Raw genomic sequence first — 26901 nt, forward strand, 5'->3', positions numbered from 1 at the left:
CACTGGCTCACTCACCCTTCAAACCGGAACGCAACAATACTAAGTATTGCTGCTTAGCGGCAGAATATCTAATGAGTGGGTGGTACCCACATAGACGGGCCTGCACAAAGTCCTATCACCAGGTACAGAATAGAATTTTAATAGAACTGCTGTGCTAGTAAATTGTCGGAAATAAAATAAAACGTGTTCAATACATTCCGTTTGGTAATAAAATTGACGACATCTTCTATTTCATCGTCTTAAAGAAAAAGATGGAACTTTAATTGATCACGTTCAGACACCGTTAATTTTCTAGTCAGTTAAAAAAATATTGAAGAAACTGTCCCGTTTCTCATTACAAAACATTTTACTGTAGATATATGAAGACTGACACGTGACGAGTATGATTTATTTAAAATTCTTAGAGTATCAATCATCATCAAAAGCCGAGATATCCCAGTGGTAAGAACGCGTGAATCTTAACCGATGATCGTGGGTTCAAACCCGGGCAAGCACCCCTGAATTTTCATGTGCTTAATTTGTAATTATAATTCATCTCGTGCTTGACGGTGAAGGTAAACATCGTGAGGAAACCTGCATGTGTCTAATTTCCCTGAAATTCTGTCACAACCAACCCGCACTGGAGCAGCGTGGTCGAATAAGCTCCAAACCTTCTTTTCAAAAAAGGGAGAGGAGGCCTTTAGCCTAGCGCAGTGGGACATTTACAGACTGTTATGGTTACGGTACGAGTATCAATTTTTGTTCTCTTGACCTATCGTCGTAAAATTTGAATAACTTAAAGCGAATACGGCTATTTTAAAAGCAAACAAGTTCAAATTTAATGTTAAAATGCAATTTGCAACCCTCTAACGGAAGGGTATTCGTACTCACGTGGTACTCACCACGAGCGTGTAACAAATAGAAATTCGTTTGCGAGCATACTTAACATTTTATTGGCACATTACCGAACGGAGGACCGTTTACAAGCGCATAATACAAGCTTTTGATACGTTAGCCAAAAGAGGATTTATTTCTAATCTTGAAGTTTTTAACAAAATTGGAGAATTAACGCCACGATATATTTACAATAATATTATCTATATTTACAGAGGTATTGATTATAATTAAAAAATAAATCACTTTATATGAGTAGCAAGGATAAGCACATAACACAAAGATTCCGACTTTGTAGTCAATAAATCCTTTCTGTGGCAAGATTTTAAGGTTAAGATAATAAGGATAGCATCCAAAGAAAAAAAAAACCTTCTCCTCAAAAAAGGAGAGAAGGCCTTAGCCCAGCAGTGGGACATTCACAGGCTGTTACCAAAGAAATAAGGCCGTTTCGAGATGCACATATAAAACATCAAAACGATAGTCATCGATTACATTTATAATTAAAGGAAACCAATAACTAAATATGGAGTTAAATAAATAAAAACATAGTTTTAACAATAAAATAAATATATATATATATTTATTACTATAACAGTACATAGTTTACACGTACACAAGGGAGCAGAATGTATGGTTAGACGAAAAAGCATCTACATTCCAAAATGTTTAAACATTTTTGTTTCAATTTAAGGACGTAATATAAATGCAAATAACGCGAGTAGTTTAGAAATGTGTTCTCGCATTTTGCTAATTCCTGGTAAATCCCTCATGCTTGATACTATACGGCGAGTCCGCAACTAAAATCACTTAAACATTTTAAGCAGAATCGTCCGTGTTGAGCCCAATATTTAAATATTATTATTATGCTGTTATAATTTATTTATATTGATGCCTCCATCCCACGCGGCCATGATACTTTCTATTTTATTAGTCCTCGATATCACTTGGTGGCTGGGTTTTGTGCAAGCTCGTCTAGGTGCCTCCCATGCATAATTTATTCTAACACTAAACTTTATAATCAATACGTAGTATTGAGCCAGTGTAACTATAGGCGTGAGGGGATATAATATCATAGTTCTTAAGTTTGGCGGCGTATCGATGATGTAACCACCCTTTACATCTTCAGACTTCTTACTCTTCTTAATATCACACACAACCTTTCGTGTTTATGATATTAGTGAGATTGACTACCTCGTTGTTCTAGTGGCTCGATGTAAGGCCGCGGAACCGGAGGTCCTTGGTTCAATTCCCAGTATAATAATAAAGTTATTGGGCTTTTATGTCAGAAAATTCTAATAGCAACCCGGAGTCTGAAAATTGGAAGAGTGTACCCTCCCGTGCTTCGGAAAGCACGTAAACCGTTGGTCCTGCGCCTGACCTCTTTCCGGTCGTGTCGGATTGCCGTCCCATCGAATTATGAGAGTTAGGGAATAGAGAGTGCACTTGTGTTTGCGCACACACTTGTGCACTATAATATCTCCTGCGTAGTATCTCTCTTGAGATTGACCGCCGTGGCATAAATCCGTCTGGAGGACATTTTTATTATTATATTCTTATTTTACATTTTCTCTCGTATGAGGTAACAAAAACCTAAATATACGGGCCGTTGCCAAGCGCGAGTGCGAGGGGCTAGGTGATCGTATAAGAGGATGAGATGGATGAAGTTGTAAGAAACTTGCGAGTGAGGTGGCATATGTTCAGAATCCGCCTTTTGGAGTAAATGTTGAGTGTGTTGAGGAATCTTTTTACCATAGAACTGCGAGGCATCGAAAAGATCTGCACCCGTACGTAGTTGACGTATTTAAGACACTTACGAAACGATTTGCTTCCTCGTTTCTGATACGCACCGCCAAGGTCTGGAATAACCTCCCGACCTCCATTTTCCCCACCACCTACCATGTGGGTACCTTGAAGTTTAGAGTGAATAGGCATCTTATAGGCAAGTGCGCTCCATCTTAGACTGTATCTCACTTTCCATCAGGTGTGATAACAGTCAAGCGCTAGCCTATACATTAAAAAAAAACATATCAAGGCTACGTTGTAGGCTTTTAGGTATCCACTCAAGTTTATGATATGACAATGGGAACAATATGGATGGTGTTTGCTCGCCACTGACGCTTCAATTCAATTGCTATTATTAGTGAGATTATTTTTGTTCTAATGATTAATAATAAATGGATATACTGAGTTATTGTAATGCTTTCTTAAATTATATTAGGTGTAGTATTTCCATTTGCTAGAACAACGATATCTTTAGCATGATTTGTCATGCTACATATTGCCCGTGGGTAAAGCAGTAGCAAGTAATATAAAAAATAGACCCTTTCTAATCTAGCTAAACTATAAATAAGGTTAAAACTTAACAATTTAATTCAAACTTATATTATAATAACAAATACGTACGTTTTTATAACTTTTGATAGGCTCAATTGATTTTTATGAAATAAAGACTGAACGGAACCTTGAAATACTTATTATGATAGTTAAGTTATTTCAATTCGTAAGTTTTAGCCGTTTCAAAAATTAGCCTATACTCAAGCCTAGATAGACATAAAAAAAATGTTTGTTTTGACTTTGGTAACACAATTTTTTTTAACTTAAAAGAGGCAGATATTTTTATAATCACAGACAGACACTTCAATTTCATTTATTTGTATATATAATCTAGACCTGCCTCTAGGAATTTCTTGTAAAACCTTTTAGTTTTATTTTTATAGCGATATAAAGCTTTCGGCGCGTACTACATTTTTGTTCCAGAACAAATTTTTCACATACTGCCCGGTATAAGATATTAACTTAAAGAAAATTTGAACGCTTATTTCATTGAGCTACTTGACTTCGGAGGTGATTGGTGGATTGTAGGTACACGGAGGGCTGTAATATAGTGAATATAAATATTTATTTCATTGCAATGTAAATTACAAAAATGACGAAAAGTAGGATCGTGAAAAACACTGTGTTCAAATTCACATTACCGACGTCTTTCACAGTAGAAATGCAATTTTTCCATCCGTAAGAATATAAATTTCTCACACGTCTGTTCTTAAACTGATGGTATCAATTCACACAGAAAGTATTCCACTGAGAATTAATACTTTCAAGTTGTTCTCGCTAGAACTTTTAAATTATGTACTCTACGTGGTAGCTTCTCAAGCCTTCGGTTCTTATTGATAATCTAATGCTGCTATTAGGGTTAATACAGACGGGAACTATCCTCACTCGCGATGTTTCTCACTTATGTTCTCGTTCCCATCCTGTACGGATGACTGTGCAGCGGCTTTGGTACTTTGTGCAGTAGCCTATTACAAACTCGTTAATATAGATAAGCCGAGATGGCCTAGTGGTTAGAACGCGTGATTCTTAACCGATAATCGTGGTTTCAAACCCAGGAAAGCACTATTAAATTTTTATGTCTTTAATTTGTGTTTATAATTTATTTCAATTTGCAGGACCAATGACTTAACGTTCTTTTCGAGGCACGGGAGTATACACTCTTCCAACTTTCAGACCTAGACCAACGAGGCAGTTAAATATATACATATCATAAAGTAGAAGTTTTATTTATGTTATCACGATTAATAATTTGCAACACATTAAGACCTAAAAAAAGAGCATACACTTAGCATGATCATCACTTGCTTAATATTTAAGTAGAGTATTACAAAAAGGTTTTATATTCGTGTCAAAAATACTGACAAGTGACACACTTGAAAACAATATATTATATTTATGAGTATTATATCAAATGACAAATGAGGAACGAGAAAAATAAAAAGAAAAAATAAATAAAGAAAGGAAAGACAATGTTGCGCGTGACAATAATTATATGCGTAATTAGGAAGATGAGCTTATTTTTTTTATGATCTCAAAAAATCATATTTAAAATATAAAAAATACTGGCGAAATTTTTTTTACGATATCTGCAAAAATGAATTTGTTACAAATTTTTAAAGTTGCGTGACGTCACATCGCCCAACGTCGCTCGTTCGCCCGTACAATTTCGCTTAAATTTTCGCGTTATTCTTGATTTTATTTATATTTCGGTTAGTATAAACAAAAAACTTTCATATATTTATTATACAGTATTATAGCATACTAATTTAACAAATAGAACTCGGGAAAAATATTTTTTCTATATTATTAACAAAAACAAGTAGATATTTTCGTGATGAGCATTTTAATATGAGTGCCTTAGTAGTGAAATTTGTCTTATTTATAAGTTTTTAGTTTTAGGATCAAACATTTAATTTTTACATGCTAGTAATAGGTATTCATTTAATATTAACATAATTCAGAATTTCAGAATGTTCGCAATAATGGCCTTGATTGCCAACCAAACTTTTTTTTCTAGCAGTGGAAACCTTCAAAAAGGTACCCGGGTCCCAGGGGGGGGGGTGATACCGGGTTATGTGGAATTCTTACCCACTAAAAACACTGCGATGACCGTCCTCAGCACGGATCGGAGAGGCTGCGGGATCGTGTTGATATAACGCATCCGCGGCTTCTCCCGTGCTTTGCTTCGCTCGTGGCTTGGCGGAGCTTTCCTTATAAGGTTATTTCGCCCCCTCGCACTCCTCGCTAGTGCGTACGGCAGCGCGAGACCATCCCGGCTGCCGTCCTCCTCAGGGCCATCTGAAATAGGACACGCAAGGCCCCCACCTCACGCATTCACGGCCCCAGGGTTATGGCCTTTTAAGCCCCGGGCGTCTGGGCAATGAGATGGCTGAGACGACGCCTTCGTCGTCTCCGCTGAGCAGGATCGGCCCTTTCCCGTTCCCACTCTGCCGTCTCTTTCTGGACAATGACGATCGCACAGAAGGAGGCTACGGCCCTCCACGCCGATTCCCTGCAAAGCATCGCCGCCACGATTGCTCACAGGGACAGGTCTTGTCCAACTTCACGGACCAGGATCACCTTCGCCGCACTCCACGCGGGGCACACCTCCAACGTATGCTGAGCGGTGTCCCGGTCTGCGCCACAGTGGTGACACATCGCCGTCAATTCGCGTCCGATCTTACATAGGTATTCTCCAAAACAACCGTTACCGGTCATTACCTGCGTAAGTCGGAAGGTGACTCTCGCTTTCGTCTCATCCGGGCTTTGAAGGCTGGCAGGATCGCTGCAACGACGCGTTTGCGTGCGTACTGTTCTTCACAAAGACGGTCGTGTCACGTCGCAAGAGCCCTCCGGTGTTCCTGCCGCTGCAACGCCTCGAGCGTACTCGAAGAGGGCGTGCTTTCACTGTTCAGGCGGAGGATGCAGGTCTGTTGGTTGCCGCCTCGTAGGATTTCGCGCGATATCCTCACACTGTGCGTAGGGCCACTCTCCGCTGCGAACTTTGGATCTTAGTCCTGCAGCGGCGGATGCCCGACAGCCTGTGAGACCAAACGGGTGCCACGTAGAGGGCCATCGATCGCACGACACCGGCATAGATACGGCGAACTTCCTTGCTCGGTCCCCCGAGATTAGACAGTAGTCTATGCATGGCACCTTTTCGATCCGGGGGGCTAGGCACTCGAAGTGCTCCTCGAAGTCCTAGCGACCATCCAGGGTGAGGCCCAGGTATTTCATGTACCTGGGGGCCAAACAAACTTGGTACAACTCAACCACATTACGACACAAGTTAGCGCGACGACTTCTAAAATCACACCTTTTAACCGCGACGACTTCTAAAATGACCATCCCCTCATTTTGAGAATACCGCCTCGCTACCAAATCCAGTATCAGAACGTTAGGCTCCGTGGTCTATTGGAAGGTAAAGCCAAATTAGCTTCTAAAAGCTTCGTGTACTCAACACGATAAGTCAGCACTTTACGTCTGATTCTCGCCTAAAATTCTACATGGCGAAAACTCAGCCCCACATGGAGTACTGCTCTCATCTCTGAGTTGGAGATATGTTATCACTCTGCATCTTATATCGCATCTTTTACGGAGAATGCTCTGAGGAACTGTTTAGATTAATCCCATGAGCTGAATTTGACCACCGGACATCGCGTCTATGTTCTAAATTCCAGCCATACCATTTCGATGTCTGGAAATCCACTACTACAGCGCTATTTACCCGGCGACTTTTCCGAACCCTTATGACATAGAAACCTTCAAGAAAAGCCTAAGTCTACTCATTCCTTTAAGGCCGACAACGCTCCTGCAAGCACACCGGTGTTGCTGTCCTTGGACAGTCCTCCTGCTTTTTTGCCCCCCTTTTACATAAAAAAGGTTCCTTCCAGTAACAGATTATTTCATTAAAAGTAGGCTCCTCACATCGCTATGAGCGCTACCAATGACATAGTATGTTTGCATCCTTTACATTCGAGATTGTTAATTTTATTTGCACTTTCATTAGAGAAAAATTTACAATAATTTGCCGTGGCTCTATATCGTAACTATCGCAACCCGAACTGTGTGTGTAAAATTAAAATGTAAGAAATTTATATTATATTCTATATCGATATTATCTTCTATCGAAAGCCGAAAGCACTATGATACTAGTGCTACACTACATGAAGAATACGGACTTATTACCGATCACAGTTATGATCAACTACATTAAAAAAATATTAAAATAAACAATAATAATAAGCTCACTAATATATTTCTCGAAATATATTCTTCGTAAACGAACTTCGTTTTAAAGTTGATAATTAAAAAAAAATATTCGATTCGAGTAGAAATTAATTATTATCGGTTCAAAATAAATAGTAATAAATAATTGTTATTTCTAAAATATAATAATGTCCTCCGGACCGATTTCGGCCACGGTGGCCAATCTCAAGAGAGATTAGCCAACTGCGCAGGAGATATTATAGTGCGCAAACACAAGTGCACTCTATTCCCTAACTCAAATCCGATGGGACGGCAATCCATCACCACCGAAAAGTGTTCAGGCGCAGGACCAACGGTTTCACGTGCTATTTTTGTGCTTTCCGAGGCACAGGAGTGTATACACTTCCAGCTATCTAAAATATAATATTAATAGATTATTATTATTTGCTTACAAGTATGTTAAGTATTTAACAATTAATTTCAATACAAATCATCATTTTAAATCACGAGTATCCATACTTAAATTATAAATGGTAAACTATCTGCGGTAGATATTAATTTTTAACATATGTAAAAAGTGTACCTATAGAAGAATTATTTATACGTACCTGAATAACATTCCTATAATATAAAAAAGCCGAGATGGCCCAGTGGTTAGAACGCGTGAACCTTATCCGATGATCGTGGGTTCAAGCCCGGGCAAGCACCACTGTATTTTCATGTGCTTAATTTGTGATTATAATTCATCTCGTGCTTAACGGTGAAGGAAAACATCGTGAGGCAACCTGCATGTGTCTAATTTCATTGAAATTCTGCCACTGAGGAGTCCTTAGCCCAGCAGTGGGACATTAACAGGCTGTTACTGAATAACATTCCTATGTATAAAGGTTAAAATTAAACATAGCTACTGTAGAAATTCTGACCGTGTAGAAAACGTTCTTACCAACGGGTAAGAATGCTTGCAACATTTCCCCATTGAATAACAATAACTGTTCTGGGTGAAAAAAATTGTGCAAACAAATCTGTCTGTCTGTTGATGATTTCTATTATATACTTTTTATAACAATATCCCTTAATAGTATATAAAAATAGTTTACTTGAGTGATGTCAATCATACAAATATTTACACACAAACTTAAGGATTCTAGAGCTGTATAATATGGTTTTATTTTTTCAGTATTATTATTGATTTTGCCACAAAGCCCTACCATGAAGCTGTTGCCAAACATTTGCATCGAAGTGACGGAAACACAGGATTATAAAGTTATCCCATTCAACGCCAGGGACCCACGTAGTGGGCTCATTTTAAAAGTAAGTTTTTCTTTGTATAAATGCCATAATAAAATTCGACAATAAAATTGTTTGGCCATTTTAAAAAGACCCTCTTAATATACGCTTTGGTTTTTATGCTTAGACATATTTAATTTTTCAATACATTTTATCTTCTTCCTAGATGCCAAAGACCCACGTTAAAGGTTATTTTGCAGGCGTAGAAGACGTTGAAAGAAATAAAATAAAAAGAAACTCTTGTTTTGTTGTTTTGTTTGCTTTGGTACGATATATTTTGTTATTTTTTGAATATTAAATTCGTTTGGCTTTTGGAATATTTAATAGTTATTAAAAAAACGCACGCTAATTTAAAACCGCCATTTTGTTAATGGATAAAAAAGTATAGTAATTAATGTATTATTGGCGCGACTTTTGATTTGTTCATTGTGACTGGTGGTAGGGCTTTGTGCAAGCTCGCCTAGGTAGGTACCACCCACTCATCAGATATTCTACCGCAAAACAGCAATACTTGATATTGTTGTGTTCCGGTTTGAAGGGTGAGTGAGCCATTGTAATTACAGGCATAAGGAACATAAAATCTTAGTTCCCAAGGTTGGTGGCGCATTGGCTATGTAAGCGATGGTTGACATTTTTTACAATGCCAATGTCTATGGGCGTTTGGTGACCAATTACCATCAGGCGGCCCATATGCTCGTCCGCCTACCTATTCTATAAAAGAAAAAAAAATGTGTTCAAATGTGTCGTTTGGATTTTTAAAATTAATTGAGTGAGTTATTTACATCAATTTATATGATTTCATAATACAATACTTATATAATTCATAATACTTCATAGCGACCACGACCGCTCTGACAAGAGTGTCACGACGAAGAAGAAGAATATAATTTCGTGTTATATTTTTTATAACACCAATTGAAGATTTCTATAAAATCAACTTCTTGATGCTAAATATTTATATATTGGAATTGGCGCGCAGATTTGACCGTGTGTCATACGTAGAGAGCTGGGAGCCAATTCAACTAATCTATAACAATTACGATACGTTCCCGATTCAAGTCAACTTTGACTCCTCTTAGTTCTCCCGACCGATTTCAGCAACGACGGTCAATCTCAAGAGAGATTAGCCAACTGCGCAGAACATTTTATAGTGCGCAGTGTGTGCGCAAGGACAGGTGCACTCTCTATTCCCTAACTCTCCTAATCCGATGGGACAACAATTCGACACGACCGAAAAGAGTTCAGGAATACAGCACAGGAACATTAAATTTAAATAGAAAAGGCACACCATTGCGAATTCAACAAGAAAAAATAAAAACAGCAGAATTGGCTATTATGAATACGAATGGACTTTGTGTAATTGCTTCAAAATAATAATAAATTATTTATTCCTTGACAAGGCGAGTTTTATTAGGAGGTGCAAAACAAAAATATAATCATAAAATACTCTAAAATGCATTTTAAGACAATGTACAATGAATCAATTATTATTATAAACAGCATGAAAACTACAAAAAGATTGAAGACCACTGTTACAGGGTCGGAGCGAGTGAAATAACTTGTTGTTAACTTACTCATTCTTCATTGAATGCACGTTTTCACTATCACTAAGCACGGGAACGCCTCCAAATATACTGCTTATAGCCAACCAACCCGAAAAATATCCAATTTAACTATAATCAAGCGTTTTTTATCACGAGTACTTACCGTATACCAACAACCCACGACGTGAGTTCAAGGTTTTTATTATATGTATTGCCGAGGACCCCGCTAGCGGGTTCACTAACACAATGAATGATGGCATTGCGTATGAGGATATGAAAAGTGTGGAGGATGCGAATGTGCTAATTGGGACACGTAGCAATCTAATAGTATTTATTCGTACAGTCGTCTGTTTTTTAAATTGAAAGCTTAATTCGTATTATATTGAGGTCAACGTCGTAATTTAAGATGGAGTATATATTTTATAGTATTACATATTATATTAACAATCTTTCGTTTTTATTATTATAATACTAAAATGCTTTCCGCACTTGCTACATTTTCTTTCCGCGAAAAAATACATTTGCCGCATGTCACTCATATTCATACTTCAAACATATATTTGTTTCTTGAATCAGTCCCTGCGGCGCTGCTGTGACGAGAGGGCTACGGAAAATTTTCACTGAATTTTCATGTGCTTAATTTATGTTTATAATTCATCTCGTGCTTGACGGTGAAGGAAAACATCGTAAGAAAACCTGCATGTCTAATTCCACTAAAATTTGCCACATTTGTATTCCACCAACTCGCATTGGAGCAGCGGGAGGAATAAGCTCCAAACCTTCTCCTCAAAAAATGGTAGGAGGCCTTAGCCCAGCAGTGGGACATTCACTGGCTATTACTGTACTATAAGAAAAAGCATATAAATGAGACCGTTCAACGAGACGGGCGGGTAAGGTACGCGCGAAAAAAATTGCTGGCTTTTGAAAATAGGTCTCTAACTCTTATTGAAATCTCTTTTGAATTTTCTTCAAAGGAATATAATAATACAATAACAGTATTCATTGAATGGGTTCAAAGGCATTATATCCGTAGTACGTATCAATAGCAGAATTTTCAATTATAGTGATTTGTTATGAATCCACAATAATGTAGCGATGTGGGACACGAGGCGACTTTATTCGAATCGCCGGAAACTACCGTCGTTCGTGCCATTGTCACTGATAGCGCCATTGATTTAAGGTAATATGTCCATAGATTTAGTTTGAAACTAGACTTGGCTTTTAAAGTTTGTAGAAACAACATTTGATTGTGTATATTGAACACGATGCTGGCTTATATTTAAGTAAATGTCAAATAATAGCCTGTTTATTTCCCGTTAATTGGCAAAATCCTCTAAATTATTGGAGCTTATTCTATCACGCCACCGTGTAGATTACTTCACGATATTTTTTGTCACCGAGTACGAGGATAATTGTTATCAAAACAAATTAAGTACGTACCTGGAAATTCGGCATTGCTTAGTGAAATTCTATGTTACACTCAGCTATAACGTCTCGACTCCTTAATTATGGAATCTTTTGAGAACTCAGATTATGATAGTGACGGATTAGAGATAGCGCTTGTGCTTGGGTACACACTTGTGCACTATAATATGCACCGTCCACTTGGCCAGTCTCCCCTGGGAATGGCTGAATGAAATGAATGAATCATCATTGAAAATAGTTTTAATGATAAATCTCAGAGAATTAAGATAAACCAAATGAGCCGAACTTCTTCTCGTAATCCTACTTGTTTAAAAACTATTACTTGTGTATTTTATAAACCCTTGTTATTCGTATGAAAACTTTAAGTTATTACATTATTTAAACATGTATGCTTATTCATTCCTAATTTTTTTTAAAGATATTTATTAATTTGGTGAATAATTTTTATTGGCCCATACGTCCATCGATGTATATTATTAAGACATTTCGAAAATCTGCCTGCTCAATCTAGATTTATATATCTTCAACTCGAGCGTGCATAAAGTGCACGCGGCGTCAGCAAAAAGCAATAACGAATATTCTATTGCAGTGCCGTAGCATTTACCAAAATGTCTGCGGATTTCTTTCGAAATTGTCGTTTAAAAATTGTCTCCATAGAAATTATACTTTAATAATTCTAAGATTGTTTAATTTCAAATAAATATTGCTGGTAAATAGTATCAGTTTATGTAGACGTAAAATGTTAGCGTATTTTATTATTCTTTGGATTGATTTTAAAATGAAGTTAAAGTAAATATCATCGCCGGGTTTTTTGTTATAAAAACCTTTGACTAACCGAATTATATACTTAAACTTTACAATGTTCAAGACCGTATGAAAATCCGTTGTTTAGTTTTTGGGTTTATCGTGTTCAGAGGGTCGCGAAGGGCGGAATTTATTTTAAAATATGTAGTGTACCAATTAATTTGGTAGTAGGGCTTTGTGCAAGATTGTTTGGGTAGTACCCACTCAACATATTCGACCATGCCATGGGTGGAAACTAGTAAAAAACAAAACATACACGCTAAAATACAATATAAATATAACTACTGTTTGTATGTAACTGTCACTCATATGTCAGTCTTAATACGTCAGCATTGGGTATATTTTTGATTCTCCTCCCTTTGCACATAGAGCTAATGTTTGAATATGAAACATTCCAGATTCTCGGTCAACATACGTAGGATCTCGTTGCCGGACGCACTTACGTTCGGCAAAGAAGTCCAGCGTTAGCAAACATATCCGAAACGCTGCCGTTCTGTGGCAACTTCATTAGGATTTTATTTGTTACTAGCTACTACCGACTTAGTCCTGGTCGAAGAAATATCGCCTGTATCAGTAGATATTTTATTGAAAATTTTTGATTGGGTTACATTAGTGCAATTTACCTAAGAATCTCTTGATTTTTTTTTTGAAAATAAAACACACCTTGTGTTATTCGCTGATAATTAAGCTTTATGTTGGTGAAAGAATTTAAAAAAATGGTTTAGTAGTTTTTAAGTTAATACATTACAAACAAACATACAAAAATCATTCTAATATTAGTTTAGATACATCTTCAACAATCACCGTCGAATTTTTATTTATTTATTTTATTTATTTCGTATTTCAGCCAATTCACGCAAAAGTTTTATATAACCGAAATATATACCGACCGACACAAAACCTTTGACTTGTCAAAATTATCTCGATACGTAAGTAAAACGGAAACACTTAATAATAACAATTCTTCCGTATAATTTATTGTAATTACTTTTATAAACATATAAATTGAAAGTAATAAGTACCTCATTATGTTCCTAATTCTTAAACTTAATTGCTCGAACCTCTAATATTCCCTTCTGGATAAACTTTCGGATGTTATAAATTTATAAAATTACACCGTTGGGGCTAATAAGCTTTAATAATTACTTAGAAGTTTTAATTAGTTTAAATAATTTTTATTTACATTCCTTTTAGCCACAATATGGAACTCGTCCTAGTTACTGTTGACATAATCTTTGTTATGTATTTCAACTTTATGACGTATGTATGTACAAGAACATGAAATTCATGCTTGCCAATTGCAGCTATATATATAATAATACAAAATCTTTAATTTTAACGTACATTTATATGTTATTATTTAAATTGTAGACATAAAATATATAAATGAATAGGTAGCAGCAGTAGTCTTAAATAAAAAAAGTTTCACAAGCCATATAAACTTGAAAAGAAGAATAATATTGAATCTTACTTGGTTTGTGCAACGTTTTTACTGGTGGTATGGATTTGTGCAAGCTTGTCTGTAAAAAAACAGTAATTGGTATTGTTTTTCGGTTTGAAGGGTGAGAGAGCCAGTGTAATTACAGGCCCAAGGGTCATAACTTAGTTCCCAAGGTTGGGGGCACATTGGCGATGTAAGCGATGGCTAATATTTCTTACAATGACTATAGGCGTTGGTGAACCAATTAAAATCAGGTGGCACATATGCTCGTCTATGCTCTGCCTACCTATTCTATAAAAAGTCTATGTGGAAAGGTATGACCCACTCATCAGATGTTCTAACTCCAAATGGCAATACTCAGTATTATTATTGTGTTTAGGTTTGAAGGGTGAGTGAGTCCGTGAAATTGTAAAACAGAATAGAAAAACATCACAAAAACATCTTCGTATCAAAGAATAATATTCACATATTATTTTTATCTATGCTCTTGTTCAAATGCAGATGTATTATATATATTTCTCAACATATTATTTATTATGAGAGTATATATAAGTCTGAGCAAGGTTATAAAATACGCGAATAGCCTAGAATTCGAATAAGCCTCCTAATTCGGCTTCTTGAAGAAGATATTTCCACAAATCCTTTCTTCTTGAGAATCTACGTCGCGTAAGGAGTAAGTATAAAAAATTTCAAGTCAATCAGATCTATAGTTTCGTAAATCTTGTGATGGATAAGTCAGTGAGTGGTATTTCGCAGATATTTAATAATTATACATACTGTTTGTAAAATTTGTATGTAAAATTAAACATACTGTAAACAATAAAAAGGTACATTTTACTTTCATTTAAATTTTAAAGGACCTTAAAACTCGAATAACTTAGAGTCAGTCTCTATGTATGTATAAGTTCAATATTTTGAATTAATAAAATAAAAAAATAAAGATACCTACCCGACGACATTTTTACGATTACAGTGTTGGCATGAACTGTCAGTTAGTGGGTAGAAAAGTGTGAAAATAGCTTAACTGCACACACTGCACAGACGAGCTGTGTCTATGTCGGTTGGAGTCATATTGTTTTACGTGAATGGTGCAGAGGTGGTCTACATCAGTCTATGAACACGTCAACATTCCACTGGGAACTTGGTAGTATAGACCTCCGGATAGTAATCTATTTTAAATCAAGTACCTAACTGTCATTGTTACTTCTGATATCGGGCTGATACTGAAAACCAAATTGAGATTTCGTATGCAATATATATTTTCGAGCTGAATGGTCATATAACTTGATGATACCTAACGTTTGAATATAATTAAAATATATTTTAGTATATTTCAAAATTGTATTAATTGTTTTATATATACAGTTACAAAAACGTTAATCTATTTTTAATATTTTTTTTTATAATTTGCTACAATTTGTAGTATGCGTGTAAGTGCGTATTCAGGAAATGTCGATTACACCACAAAATCCGACACTCTTAATGGCTCGAAATTGACTATATCACGCGAACTGCGAACGTTAAAAGCTAAGAGTAATTAAGAGAGGTCTATAAAACTCATTTATTAATATAACATTTTTTCTATTTCTCTCAACGGAACAATCGTTGGCGTAGATTTCACTACTATGAAATAAAAACTTAAATGGTTATTAGTAATTAAGTTGATTAGTAAAAAGTCATTTAGTAATGTAGGCACATATGTAGATGTATTGTTAAATTTTGCGTTTATTTGATCTTCTTAGCATACAAAGTTTCAAATAGTATAATATTTAACCTTAGGTATTTTAAGCAAAAGGACTGCCCGTTGCTTCTCTCAATGGTCTTCGGCTTAATTCCATTGTACAGGGATTCCTAATTATGATTTTTTAAATGCAGTAAGGTAGATTACTATACTAACACTGATGAACATAATAACATGAAATATACAGAAAATATAAATAAAACAGGTGTTTTATGCATTTGTCGTAAATTTAAGTAAATACAAGTGAATCCGGTGCAGGACCATTGGCTTGCACTCCAATGTAAGGAAGTGGAACGTTGATAATACTCTAACTCCAAGCAGTTAATAAGTTTATGTACAAAAATACTCAATGATATTTATTGGCCTTACCTGGGATTTAAACCCAGGAACTTGGGATCTATATCCTTATAAACATGCCCCGAGACTAAGAAGACTATCAGCTAGTTTTGGAGATTGAGAGCCGTGACTGTATTTCTATGAAGATACCTAAATCTAAAATAGACATAATTTTTTTTTGTATATTAATAATAAAATAAATAATTATAAAATTCTACAGTGAATTCAATTTATATAACTTTATGTCAAAGATTTTGAGGGGTAACTGCAGCGAACTTTGCTGCCTTTGTTGGAAAATTAAGACTTATTAACTTGGAGCCAGGCAGACTTATAATACTCCAACAAAAGAATTAAGCTGTTTCTCAGCTTAATTCTTAATTCTTTTGTGGGTGTAATTGAGGCACAATTTTTATATTATTAAAAACCATATTGAAAATCAAAATAAAACATCTTTTTTATGTTTAAATAAGCGCAAAAGTTAAAGAAAATGTACCACTGTCGCATAAGGAGAAAGATAGACGGGCCGGTTGGCGTGGGTGGTAACTACTTGCCTTTCACGCAAGGTTGTGGGTTCGATTCCCACCCAGGACAGACATTTGTGTGCATGAACATGTCTGTTTGTCCTGAGTCTGGGCGTAATTATGTATATAAGTATGAAGTACAAAAGAAAAGTAGTATGTGTAGTATGTCAGTTGTGGTTTCCAGAGTACAAGCTCTGCTTATTTTGGGATCAGATGGCCGTGTGTAAATAATGTCCCAGGATATTATTATTATTATTACAATAATGCTCCACAGCAGATTGACAAGTTTCATAAAAATATGCATGTTTCCTTAGGTTGTTAATGCCCTTCATCACGGACTGCGAGGTGAATTGTAAAAATAAATTAAGTTCATAAAAACTCCTCTGTGATGAACGTTGAACATGATATTCGGTTTTGGTCATCACTGTTCTTGTGTATTATATACTCTGCTATATTTGCGAATAATGAATGCCCGTTTGGTTAATGAGTATCAGACTATGAATGTCCCCCTCGTACCCTAATGCCTCCTTTCCATTTGAGTTTTAGAGCTTAATCTGCTGCTGACCCGTAATCATCGGTTACGATTCACGCGTTCTAACCACTGGGCGCAGGATATCGTGAATAAGGTACATGAGTAAGTGGGTCTAAATATACCAGATCAGTATTCTCGCGAGACATCGTGTCTGTTGTACGAATTTGTATGATCGCATACTGTCTCGCAAATTATTTTATCAAATTTCTGTGTATTATAAATCATAATTTGATTTGGGGTTCCGGGAAGTTAAAGGGATTTATTATTTATATGCTTGTGATCTGCTTTCTCAGATTATACAAAGTATGGATCATACCAAATTAAATTAAAACCTGCTGAATGTTTTTGCTTGCTACATAGAGATATGATATTCTTTTTCTTTTTTATCTCATTGTTGTTATTATTTTTATATTATTTTTGGTTTTTTTATTATTATTACCAGTATGCATTATATCTTTACAAATTTTAGGGAAACTACTATTAATTTTATTACAATAAAGATGTTTGACGAAATGAAAGTAAGACAAAATCTCTTTGTAAATGTTTTTATAAAGTAAGCTTATGTGAGTAAATTTTAATACAAATATTTTTATAACCATTGTAAAAGAAAAATGCCTTTGCCTTTTGTCTGCCTTTGCATAATTTGCGCTAATAAATAATTATGGCTTTATGAAGGTCCACCTGTGTATGGCGGTGTCTCGGTGAAATAATGTTGTAATTTAGTGTTAAAGTTTGTGTAAAAATTAAGATGTGTTATATTATATATGTGAACATATACAATGTGTGCTTGCATAGTTTTTATTCTAAAATTGTATTTCGTGATCGTAGTACACAATCGTGTTGGCATCGTAGCTGCGAAATTTGCAATAAGGGTAAGTTTAGAACATGTGATAACGTTGCCAAATGCAAATAGGACGTAGTACTTGGCAATGCTTTGAACATGTATTATTATTTGAATTTCGTGCATGATTTTAATATCTGAAGTTTACGTTTCGTGAATAGTTATGATGTGCTAGTTTGATTTGTCACTTGGACTCTTGACTCGGAGCTGCAGTGCTATTCAGTTAGAACAAACTCGAAACACACCGCAGAAAACGATCGTGAAATTTCAAGAAGTGATGTGCAATTGTGACCGTAATAATTATAACATTTCAAGAATACATACATAAAATAGTAGGTATATTTACCTTTAGTTGGTTGTCAATACTTTATAATAATAATAATATCCGGGGATATTTTTCACACACGGCCATCTGATCCCAAATTAAGCTTGTACAAAGCTTGTGCTATGGAAACCAGACAACTGATATACTACATATACTATTTTTCTTTTGTAAATACATACTTATATAGATAATTACACCCAGACTCAGGATAAACAGACATGTTCATGCACACAAATGTCTGTCCTGGGTGGGAATCGAACCCACAACCTTCGGCGTGAAAGGCAAGTGTTCTACCAACCACGCCAACCGGCTCGTAAAATTATGAGTGTGAGTTAATGATTATAACCATAGTCGCATATCACTTTTTGATATTTTATAGAATCAGAATAAATTTATAGACATTGACATGTGTACATTCGAAATTTAAATCTAGCATATTAAAGATGAAATGAGATTGAAATCTATTCCACTAACTATTTGCTCTTAGGAAAGACCTCACTCGGGATTCCGTAAAGGTATATATCATATTTTATCTAATTCTGTAATGCGAGTGTTATGAGTAAGTCTACTATGTTGATTGGCCGTTGGTCCTGTGTCTGAATTCTTTCCGATCGTGTCGGATTGGTCGTCCCATTGGATTACGTTAGCGAGGAAATGAAGTGTCATTAGGTATTTTTACGAACACATTTGTACTCTATAATATGTCCAACGCAAATGGTAATAGCCTCCCTTGAGAATGGCCGTCTCGGACGAAATCACCCTGGATGAGGTCATCATTGAAATTAATTTATACACATATGTAAATATATAAAAAGTTTTATTGTTTTTTTTCACACTTAATTATTTAATTCATTTTAATGTTAATTAAGCGTCAACAGGGTAATTGTTTACGGGCCGCCTAGCGATGTAAAAGTCTCAGGTTCGATCCTGATCCCTTTTCCCTAAACAACAGAGGGGTAAATAAGAATGTTAGTAATTTTCTTAAAACGGGAATAGCTAATAATCTTATAAAAAAGTTAAAGTACTGTTCCTTACCTAATGGTGACGAATAGAATAATTGCTTAAGTATACTGTAGACTATTTTTGTATGCTTAGTGATTCCCAGGTGATAGTAAAAAAATAATAATATCACAACCGCAATAGTCCACCCAGACGGTTTCACGCGTATACCTAAACCGAAAACCAAAGTATTATTATATATACATTAAAAGAACTGATTTCGAGTGTCTCATTATAGTAATGGCAAAACATTTGCGTCAATCTATACAGAGAACTCCACTTACCCGGGAACTAATAGAGTCCGATTGGGAATATTGTCCAGCGACCCGGGGGATAGTCCAATTGGCACTTCCATACACGCTGCGTTCGGGGACTACTAGATTTTTGTGTCTATGAAACATGCGATTTAATCACTCCAAAGTCCAAAAGGCTGAAAAAAAATTTCAGCCTTTTGCCGTCCACTGCTGGAGAAAGCCTCCTCCATAGAACGCCAACTATCCCGATCTTACCAACTACCTGCCACCTTTATTAAATCGTCGGTCCACCTTGCCACATTAAAATTCAAATCCTGATAGCGGGCAGCAGCGCTATTAATGAAAAATTTCCGGCCACTGCGGTCACCTGCCAAGTATGGTGACTAAAGCAAATAAAGGGGGGTCCCCTATGAGCGACGACACAAATTTCAAAGTCCTTAATACACGATAATAGAAGATATTATATCATTACTATAAATAGTATTCGTCTTATTTATAAATGTAGCTTAGCAGCTGTTTAGTCAAACACTGATTCAACTCTTTCTGTCATTATTGATTTGACAATCGAAAGAAGAAGACAGCATTGCTTAACTAATCACTCGTTAAACAAGAAGTTTATAAGTAAGGCCCTATATTTATAACAGTATTATATCTACAATAATTTTAATAACATTTTTTTTAAAGATTTCAAGGCATTTAATACCAAGTTTCTGTTATCGCAATGTCAATTCTCAATAATTAATAAAATGAATCAAGCTATAAGATAAGTTAGTGCTCGATGATTTTCATTTAGTATATACATATCATAAATTAGTGACGCTTCTCCAATTTCTCGGGTTCGTTGGCTATTAACATTATCTATTTATAATATTTTATTAGATATAATACAAATTACAGTATACAAACAAATCATTAACCACCATTTTATAATTAGGTCCGAAGGTATTTGTTTAAAGTCGTTTATATTGCGTCTCAAATTAAATCACTCGAGGGACAAAATATGTCCAATAAAAACAAATTAGTATTAAAATCGAAGTGAAGTAACGTTTTGAAATTAATTATCTTGAAGTCCTTGTCGGTCGGTACAAAGAGTCGTAAGCTTTTACGCTTGTTGTAAATAAGGAATATTTATGTATTATATTATTATATCCTTGTCTATGATATTTCTTAAAAAAATTGCTATGGTACTACCTATGAAGCAGAAGTAATTAGTAAAGATGCTGTCTAATGCTGAAGGTGTTGTCTGCTTTCTTGTACCCTTCAAGATTTACAACAAATAACTTGTAAATTGTAACCAATTTAAAATTTAACGAGAAAAAGACAAAAAGTTACTATAATGGTACTATATAACCCTAACGTAATATTATAAGTAATAATTTGCATTTGAATCGCTTATTCAAACATATCATACGAAAAATTCGTTTGCTTAATGGCCATACATAAATGTCTAAATCGACTGAAGGAGGTTTGGGTTTTATTTAGTGTGAAAATATATTATGACAATGTCAATCGCAGGACCGCCCGCTGACCTTACGGACCCCGAACGGACCTCGGATTTCGGTTGCCCAAGAATTACTATATTTTTTACAAGTTAGGATTTCATATCTTTATTGTATTATGCAGGAGTTGATCCTCCTTTTTGGTTTTATAAACCTTATTTTAGTAACATTAATAGCGATTATATAGTCGATTAATTATTTGTTTAATACTTTTGCAACAAAACTTGCTTCTCAACAGAAGAGGTAAACTTAGTCCAGCTGTAGGACATTTACAGACGGTTACTTTTCAAGTATATTTATGAGACACAAAATATATATATTGGCGGGCTTAATGGGAAAAACGTTCTTTGCGAGGCTGTTTGTGAACCTTAGGAATAGCAAATAATGTAGGTCTGCAAAATAAAAATATATACTGAATAAGAATAGTTTCTTAATTTGTTTCATTACGTCACGTGAAAAAACATTTATAGTGGGCTCTGATGATTTAGTGTAAATTAGTACGGCTTATGATCTAAGAACATACTAAGAACTACTTTGACATGCGAATCAGATAAAAAGAGAGATTCATTGCTAAGTTTCCACGAACCGTTCGGTCATATTCATTTTCGACAGGATCCAAATCATTTGCATTCAGTTCAACGTTATAAAATAACAAACACCCAAATATATTATAGCCTGTTTTTTATATGACGGTGATTTGATATTTTTTAAGGGTAACATATTAGTAGAAGTTAAAACTCCAAAATATTATTATTTTAAACAAAGATATGTTAGCAAATATTACTATAAAATGTCTAAGTGATCGTTCCATACCGTTCGCTACGATAGTAATACCATAAAATAATTTTTTATGGTTTAGGTAGGCGGACAGTCAAATAGGCCACCTGATGTTAAGTGGTCACTGTCACCCATAGACATTGGCCAAGTAAGAAATATTAACTGACTCTTACATCATCAATGCGCCACTAACCTTGGCAGCTAAGATGTTATGCTCCTTGTGCCGGTAGTTACAATGGCTCACTTAACCTACAAACCGGAACGGAACAATACTAAGTATTGCTGTTTAGGGGTAGAATATCTGATGAATGGGTGGTACCCCAGACGAGCTTTTCAAATATACGAGTATTGTATTAACTCCGAACTACTTCTCCACGTCGTAAAGTGGAAACGGTATATTCACGGAAAATATTTAAAACATACGATGTCATTTACTTTCATGAGGTTTAAAACTTATGACGAGGAAATTGAGCTAAGTGCAGACTACGAATATTTTTAAATATATTTATAAAGATAGCGATTGCTCTCTTTCTCATCTGATGATCGCTGTTTGTGTGTATTTTATCGTCGCTGATTACAACTGATTTTGATGATTCCTCTTTTATAAGTTGTATCATAGATCACATACAGATTATAAGTAAAAGTATAATAAGGATACAAAGCCTTCGCCACTTGCCACCGATTGTAAATTTAAAGTTAATTATTATATTATAATTAAATAGATTATACTTTTAGGGGAGGAATATAGAGCCCAAAATCTGATATTTCAATAGTACTATGCGATACGAACAACGAGATCAGGCGCGGAATCCAAGCGCATTGCTTTTACTCAAGAGCCCAAAGAAGCAGCTCATATGATGATTGTCATTCTCTTTACAAAATATCAACCAGCTTTTCTGTCACCACTGGAAATAAGAAGTGTTAATTATTTACTCTACAATATTTCTAGTTTAGTTTTTCTTAGTAAGTATTTTTCATGAAGTTACTGTAATCAAAATTATTTTACCGATCATTGAAAATGCAATTAGCATATAAATATTATATTTTCATATAGATAATGTAAGATAATCTATTTTATTTATTTATTGATACTTTATTGCACCCAAACTTAAAACTAAAAATTACAATTTTTAAACAAACAAAACAAAGATGAGGTGCAACAGGCGGCCTTATCGCTAAGCAGCGATCTCTTCCAGGCAACCTTTGAGCAGAGGATCATAATATTTATAAATGGGAAGGGTACAAGCCAGTTTACCTATATACTACATATACTACTACATACATAATACATACATACATAAATAAATACATAATATATATATAATAAAAATAGGAGATATAACAAAACAAAAAAATTAACAACGACAACGACTGCTTAGTATTAATAATGCGACAAGTAAAAGTCCTTAACCATACTTTTAAAAACGGCCAATGACTGTGCACGCCTTGTAGCTAAGGATAATGAGTTCCAAAGTCGAGAAACTTCAACTGTGAAGGACTTAGAATAGTAGGAAGAAGAGTGAGAAGGAATGGAGAGAATTAAATTTTCATTCGAGCGAAGAGCGCGCTTATGAGTCTCCTTTAGGAGAGTGAAACGCTCTTTAAGATAGAAGGGTGTCGCTGGATTAAAAAGAATAGAATAGAGAAGAGATAAAATGTGAGTATTCCTGCGAAGGCGAATAGGGAGCCACTTGAGTTTTTGGCGAAATTCGGAAACATGATCATATTTGCGCAAACCAAATATGAACCGTATACATAGGTTTTGTAATCGCTCAAGTTTGTTTAATTGCTCCTCACTTAAGTTAGTGTAACAAGTGTCAGCATAGTCAAGAATCGGTAGAAGGAGAGATTGTGCTAGCGTAACTATCATAATGAGTGATAGAAGCTAAAAAATTGTGTTTACGATAATAGTAAGTAGAGTAGCCAAGCTTTTCTCATACTTATTACGAGCTCTTAAATGAATGACTTCTTTCACGAAGATATAGAAAAAACTACTAAAACAAACAACAATTTCGCCCCGGATAGGAGGAGCATCAACACGTCGCCCTAACAAGTTTCAAAGTTAAATAAAATTTAACGATCGCTGCTGAAATGTTATGTTGTATACGGACCTGTGGATCATCAAACAATTAGAGGTTTAAAATATCTGTAATAATTAAAATAAACATAATAGAACTAAAACTATTTTGATTGAACATTTTTACAGTATTCCGATAAGTTATTAATAATATCCTGGGACATTTTTCACACACGGCCATCTGATCCCAAATTAAGCTTGTACAAAGCTTGTGCTTTGGAAATCAGACAACTGATATACTACATATACTACTTTTCTTTTGTAAATATATACTTATATAGATAATTACACCCAGACTTAGGACAAACATACATGTTCATGCATACAAATGTCTGTGAATTATTGAATAGACAACTGTCAACTCAAGCACATATTAGTATGAAAAAGCGTGAATGTAAAATCACAATGCATCTGTTTCATTGATTTTCCGAATCTGTTGAACTGGTAATCCAGTTAATAGAATACTTGAATTTTAGTCGAAGTCCCGCGCACTTCGTCTCAAATTAATGATCTGGCAAGGATAGTTGATATTTCGTGTGCGTAATTTGTGTTTACAATCGGTGATGTTCTAAATAAGTCAATAAATTCTTTTTGAAATAAGCTAACAAATACCTTATTTGTTTCTATAATCGTTCGCAGATATTTTAACTTTGCTAATTTATAATTTTTACTTAATCTTGTAAAATGTAACTTAATCTTGTAAATGTCCATTACTGTTCCTCTCGCTCAGCTTGAGATAAATTTTAAATAAATTTCATCTGAATGATGGCCCAGTGGTAAGAACGTGTGAATTTTAACCGATGGTCGTGGGTTCAAAACTGGGCAAGCACCACTGAATTTTTATGTGCTTAATTTGTGATTATAATTCATCTCGTGCTTTACGGTGAAGGAAAACATTGTGAGGAAACCTGCATGTGTCTAATTTTACTGAAATTCTGCCACACGTGTATTCCACCAACCCGCACTGTAGCAGCGTGGTAGAATAAGCTCCAAACCTTCTCCTCAAAAAAAGGGAGAGAAGGCCTTTATACCAACAGTGGGACATTTACAGGCTGTTACGTTACGGTTGTAAAATTATGATTTAAAAGTGGTTATACTCATAAGAGTACTTGAAAGTATATTTTCGCGTATTATATATTATTTAGTAAAATTTATGTGGAGGGTATTTAATTTCGCGGACGAAGCTATAACTGAGTACCTTCTACTTTATATAAAGTACATCGTTATTGTAAAAATATATCGAATTTACCTTTCGAAGAAGCAGTGTGTATAATAATACGAAGATTATATAACAGCTTTTACAATATCGCCGGTTTTCGCTGTAACTACAATAGTATTATTGGTTGAACGACAGTCACTACTCCCCATCTTACTCGCATCTTAATTCTGATGTATTTACTACGTACGTACTTGTGTAGAAGCTTAGTAACGAGAATACATTCTTGTAACACGCTTTGTTCTCAGCTAACATATTTTTCTTGTAAATAAAAAAGAGATTAATATAAAACCTTTAAATAAATTTATTTTATGAAATATAGCGTCTATATAAGTTTATATATTTATTAATTTATTATAATCATATAAATAGTGTCGTGAAATATAAAGTAATATTCTTTAACAATATTATAAAGTTTCTAGAATTTGTGACATAAATAATATTTATATCCAGAACAAGTATAAAGTTCTGTTACGTTTTTTATATATACTGAAATTCAGGAAAAATCATATTTCATCTGCGCGTCCCATACACGCTACTAGACTGCTTCATCCGGCTGAGTTCAACTCGCCCATCCCGCCCGGTAACGATAACTTTACAAGATAATTTTACGCTTTTATATTTTTCATCAAACACAACTCTTGAAAATATAATAATAATAATAATATCCTGGGAGTCACACACAGCCATCTGATCTTAAACTAAGCAGAGCTTGTACTATGGAAACCAAACACTGATATACTACATATACCACTTTTCTTTTGTAAATACATAGTTGTATAGATAATTACACCCAGACTCAGAACAAACAGACATGTTCATGCACACAAATGTCTGCCCACAACCTTCGGCGTGAAAGGCAAGTATCTAACAACCACGCCAATCGGCCCGTCCTTATAATGTACTTTACATATAATATTTTATACTAAAAATCAAATAAAAGATTAGCAATTTTGTATTGTAAGTTTTAACTTTGATCTTTTATTGAGAATCTATTAACATACCCTTTATGTTTTTACTGCTCGGGATAATACTCGATTATACTCCAATGAGGTATTTTAATCTTCAATGAATTGCTGTAATATCGTATTAGAAGTTATTATAAATGTTTAAGTTAAATAGAGAACATAACATACATATTCATATTCATACATATTCATACTTGTGGTAGGGCTTTTTACAAGTTCGTCTGGGTAGTACCACCCACTCATCAGATATCCTACCGCAAAACAACAGTACTTGATATTGTTGTGTTCCGGTTTGAAGGGTGAGTGAGTGTAATTACAGGTTACAAGGGACATAAAATCTTAGTTCCCAAGGTTGTGGCGCATTGGCTATGTAAGTGATGGTTAACATTTCTTACAATGTCAATGTCTATGGGCGTTGGTGATCACTTACCATCAGGTGACCCATATGCTCGTCCACCTCCCTATTCTATATAAAAAAAAATGAACAATCAACTTACAGTAGTATCAATAAGAGTAGTTTCCAAGTTCACAGATAAAATATTGTGAGAAGTTTAGCGTTATGTTCAAACAGTATTCAATGGATAGTCAATACTTCATATTTGAAACACACGATTGCACTCTAAAAGTTTTAATAGTTTTCGGAAAAAGTTTCGACATTATATCCCTTGTTGCTGAACGAAGATTACAAATGAAATGAATACAGTTGTATTTATTTTGTACAGCTTTGTTCGATTTGAACAACGAGCTAGAATAAATAATTTTGTCACGTTAGTTTTATTACGAAATGAAAATATATTATGTATGTTAAAAGTATAAAAACCATCAAGATCAATCAGCCATACGTCACGTGGTGCTTTCTCACATTATGTTTGTTAAAAATATACAAAGATAATATCAA

General features: G+C 34.9%; 1 long non-coding RNA gene across 1 annotated transcript; it reads right to left on the minus strand.

The window, feature by feature from the left end:
* Positions 1–19081: 19081 nt before the first annotated feature.
* Positions 19082–19805, minus strand: LOC126770711 (uncharacterized). Its single transcript, XR_007669483.1, has 3 exons — positions 19497–19805; positions 19249–19383; positions 19082–19154 (listed from the first exon to the last, which is right to left on the minus strand). It is a non-coding gene; the product is annotated as an uncharacterized LOC126770711 (long non-coding RNA).
* Between the last annotated feature and the right edge of the window lie 7096 nt (positions 19806–26901).

This window comes from Nymphalis io, chromosome 1 (genome assembly GCF_905147045.1).
Source record: "Nymphalis io chromosome 1, ilAglIoxx1.1, whole genome shotgun sequence".
Taxonomy (NCBI): domain Eukaryota; kingdom Metazoa; phylum Arthropoda; class Insecta; order Lepidoptera; family Nymphalidae; genus Nymphalis; species Nymphalis io.